Below are 4,656 nucleotides of genomic sequence, written 5' to 3'. Positions count from 1 at the left end.
ACCATCAAAATGAAGAACTTCTGCTCTTTCAAGGATAGTCAAAGGAATGAAAAATTAAGTCACAATTGGGGACAATTAATTAAAAGTCAGATACCTGAAAAAAAGACCTGAATTCAGAGAACTGAACTCTTGAGCTTCAAAAAATAAAATAAAATAAAATAAAACACCAATTAAAAATTGGGCAAAAGATTTGTATAGACTCATCACCAAAGAAGATATATGAGTGGCAAATAAGCACATGAAAAGATTCTTAACATCATTAGTCATTAGGGAAATGCACATTAAATTCACAATAAAATATTACTACACACATATTAGAATAGCTAAAATAACATGCCTAGTGTTGACAAGGATTTGAAAAAACAGGGACTCAGACATTGCTGATGGGAAGGTGCCATGGACCAAGCACTTTGTAAGCAGCCTGGCAGTTTCTTAAAAGTTAAACATACACCTATCATATGATCTAACCATTCTACTCCTTGGTAGAATGAGAAATGAAAGCATCTGTGTAGAAAGGACTTGTATATAAATGTTCATGAATGCTTTATTTCTAACGGCCCCAATTCCTGGGGCCTCCTGGCAAAGGCAAGCAGGCCCACTCTGCGAGCTGGCCCTAATGGAGAGCTGGCACAGCAAGATGATGCAACAAAAAGAGAGACAGAGGAGAGACAATAAGAGACTCAACAGACCAGGGAGCTGAGTGGTGCAAGAGATTGAGTACCTCTCTCCTACTCTGGAAGGTCCCAGAATCCATTCTCAGTGCTGCCTAATGAGAATACAAGCAGACACAGAAGAACACACAGTGAATGGACATGGAAAGCATTAAAAACAATGAGGGGTGGGGGAGAAATAAATAAAATAAATCTTAAAAAAAAAAAGAAATAAAAGAGAGGAAATAAAAATAAGAGGAGATATGAATGAAATAGAAAACAGGAAGATGTATTGTTTAAAAATCCATGAACGTGCTTGTTTCAGCAGCACATATACTAAAATTGGAACGTTACAGAGATTATCATGGCCCCTAAAACAGGATTACACAAATTTTCATGAAGCATTTCATATTTAAAAAAAAAAAATCCATGGAACCAAAAGCTGGGTACTATGAAAGAATGGACATTACAATAAATCCTACAGATATTTAAAGGATGATAACAATATTATGACCATAAATTTGAAAACCTGGATGAAATGGACACATGCTTTGAAAGAAACAAATTGCCAAAACTGATACAAGAAGATAGATACTCTATCTATTAAAGAATTTGAAGTTGTAATATAAAACATTCCCATGAAGAGAACTGTGAGCTCAGATGACTTCATTGGTGAATTATATCAAATAATTAGGGAAGAAATAATACTGATTTTATACAAAATTTCATTATGTAAGCATTATCCTTATATTAGAAGTCCCATTCACTTTATAAGCATTACCCTGATATCAAAATCAGGCCAGGCTATTACTCAAGAAGAGAATAAGAGAACAATATCCCTCATGAGCATAGATTTAAAAAAAAAACACAACAGAGGTAAAGATGTATCATAATTGCAAGGAAATCCAGGTGGAGTTTATACGATGAGTATAATGTTGATTTTTTTTTAAGATGTATTTATTTGCACCCTCCTTCTTCCCCTTCCCCTCCCCCGACCCTGCTGGGTTTGTTTTTTTTTTTTGCTGTCTGTGTCCATTCGCTGTGTGATCTTCAGTATCTATTTCTCTTTTTGTCATCTCTTCTCATTTTTTCTCCTCCAGGATTCACCAGGATTTGATCCTAGGGAACTCTGATGTGGAGAGAGTTTCCCTGTCAGCTGTGCCACCTCAGTTCCTGGTTTCTGCTGTGCTCTACCTTGATTCTCCTCTTTGTTTCTCTTTTGTTGTGTCATCATCTTGCTGTGTGACTCACTTAAGCTGGCACTGGCTTACCACGCAGGCACTCATGCAGGCACTCAGCTCACCACGAGGGCACTCAGCTCACCACACAGGCAAACAGCTCGCCACACGGGCACTCTCATGGGCACTTGGCTTAACATGCAGGCACTGAGCTCTCCATGTAGGCACTCAAGTGGGCACTGGCTTGCCATGCAGGCACACTTTCTCTTCTTTTTCACTAAGAGATCCCAGGGATCAAACCCAGGTCCTCTCAAATGGTAGGTGGAAGGAAGCCCTGTCATTTGAGCCATATCCACTTCCCACAATGTTGATTTAATAATTGAAAATCAGATGATAGAATATAGAAAATAAAACACATGATCATGTCATTAGGTGCAAAAAGACAATTTGACAAAATTTAGCATTCATTCATGATTTATAAATAATAACTGAGTAAGATAGAAAGAGAAGGTAATTTCCTCAATGAGAAAGTATCACACTTAATGACAAAATATTTAATGTTTTCTCCAAGTTTATTAATGAGGCTAGGATGACTGATTTTACCACTTCTATTAAAAACTCTACTGGGGGATTCTACCTGGTACAATAATACAAGAACTTAAAAAGCATGGAGTAGAAAAGAAGAATAAAATTGCCTTTATTTGCAAATGGCATAATTATGTATATAGGAAATCTGAAGGAATTTTTTTTAAAAAACTAATAGAACCAATAACTTAGTTTAGCATAGTCACAAGATACAAGGTCAATATACAAAAATCACTTGTATTTATATGTGCCAGCAATAAATAATTGGAAAATAAATGCAAATAATACCATTTCCAATAGCAGCAAAAAGCATAAAATATTTAAAATATACACAAGAAGTATAAACTAAAAAACCTTACTTAAAGAGATCAGAGAAGTCCTAAATAAATGAGGGATACAACTTATTTATGAATTAAGATATCAGTTCTAACCAAAGTGATCTATAGATTTAATGCAATCTCAATCAAATTCCCAGCAGACATTTCTGCATAAATTGACATACTAATTCCAAAATGTGTATGGAAATGTAAAAGACCAAAAATAGCCAAAACAGTTTTGAAAAATAACAAAACTGGAGGATGTGTATAGTCTGATTTCAAGACTTACTATGAAGCAATAATATGGTATTGGCATAAAGAAAAACTTAGAGATGAATGAAACAAAATTCAAGTCTAGACATAGACCTACACATATATGGCCAGTTGAATATTTATCAAAATGCCAAAGTACTTCAACAAGGAAAGGATAGTTTTTAAACAAATTTGTTGGGGGAGGGGGGCAAGCAAGGGGTAAATAAATAAAATAAATCTCTAAAAATAAAATAAAATAAACAAATTTGTTTTAAGAAACAATTAGACATCCATGTGGAGAGAAATTGAACCTTGAATAATTCCTCATATGATACACAAAAAAGTAACTCAAAATGGATTGCAGACCTAAATATAAAAAATAATATTATGAAAGTTCTAGAAAAAAGCACATAGAAAATCTTCACAATGTGGGGAAAACTCAAAAAGCACTAACCATAAATGAAAAAAAGATTATAAATTGTACCTCATCAAAATTAAAATGTTCTGTTCTAAAGACACTGATGTTGAGAAAATGTTATTAAGAAAATAAAAGGTAAGCCATGGACTGGGAAACACTATTTGCAAAACATTTAAAGGTCTCACATCCAGAATATATAATGAATTCTTGCTAATGAATAAGAAGACAAATGACTCAGTTTTAAAATGGCAAAAGGTCTGAAAAGCCATCCCAAGGAGAACATGGAAAGCACAGGAAAGATGCATGACATCATTATACATTAGGGAAATGCATGTTAAAACCATGAGATACCACTATATGCCCATTAGAACAGCTAACTTTAAAAAGTCTGATGAAGGAAGCAGATGTGGCTCAACTGATAGAGCATCTGCCTGCCATATGGAGGGTCCAGGTTTCGATCCCCAGGGCCTCCTGACCCGTGTGGTAAGCTGGCCCATGCACAGTGCTGCCACATGCAAGGAGTGCCATACCATGCAGGGGTGCCCTGGTGTAGGGGTGCCCCATGAGCAAGGAGTGCACTCTGTAAGGAGTGAAAAAAGCATAGCCTGTCCAGGAGTGGCACCGCAAATGGGAAACTGATGCAGCAAGGTGACGCAAAAGAGAGATGCAGTTTTCCAGTGCCACTGGATAATGCAAGTGGACACAGAGGAATACACAGCAAATGGACACAGAGAACAGGCAGAGAGAGGGAAGGGGAGAAAAATAAATAAAATAAATCTTTAAAAAAAAAAAAAAGCCTGATGATAACTGGTGTTGGTGAGGACATGAAGCAAATAGAACTCTTGTACATTGCTGGTAGGATGCAAAATAGTATATCCACTTTGGATTACAGTTTGGCAGTTTCTTACAAGTTTAAATAAACACTTACCAAAACAACCAGCAATTTCACTCCTGGGTATTCACCTAAGAGATATAAAAATATATGTCTACACAAAGACTTGTAAGTAAATGTTCATAGTAGCTTTATTTATAATAGCCCCAAAGTGGAAACAACTCAAATGTCCGTAAACTGGTGAGCTAATAAGCAAATTGTGGTATGTCCATATAATGGAATACTACTCAGAAAGGAAAAGGAACTATTGCAAATGCAAAAACATGGATGACTCACAAAGGCATTGTGGTTAGCAAAAAAGCCAGACACAATAGAGTACAGTATTTGATTCCATTTATATGATGTTCTAGAACATGCAAAATTA

At 35.7% G+C, this 4,656-nt stretch overlaps 1 non-coding gene across 1 annotated transcript; it reads left to right on the top strand.

Moving 5' to 3' along the window:
• The first annotated feature begins 962 nt into the window (after positions 1-962).
• On the top strand, positions 963-1,066 carry LOC111762593 (U6 spliceosomal RNA). Its single transcript, XR_002795676.1, has one exon. It is a non-coding gene; the product is annotated as a U6 spliceosomal RNA (small nuclear RNA).
• Positions 1,067-4,656: the final 3,590 nt, after the last annotated feature.

The sequence above is a fragment of the Dasypus novemcinctus genome, chromosome 4, assembly GCF_030445035.2.
Source record: "Dasypus novemcinctus isolate mDasNov1 chromosome 4, mDasNov1.1.hap2, whole genome shotgun sequence".
Classification (NCBI taxonomy): Eukaryota; Metazoa; Chordata; class Mammalia; order Cingulata; family Dasypodidae; genus Dasypus; species Dasypus novemcinctus.
The sequence above is the reverse complement of the archived record's forward strand: the minus strand, read 5'-3'. Positions and strand labels throughout refer to the sequence as shown.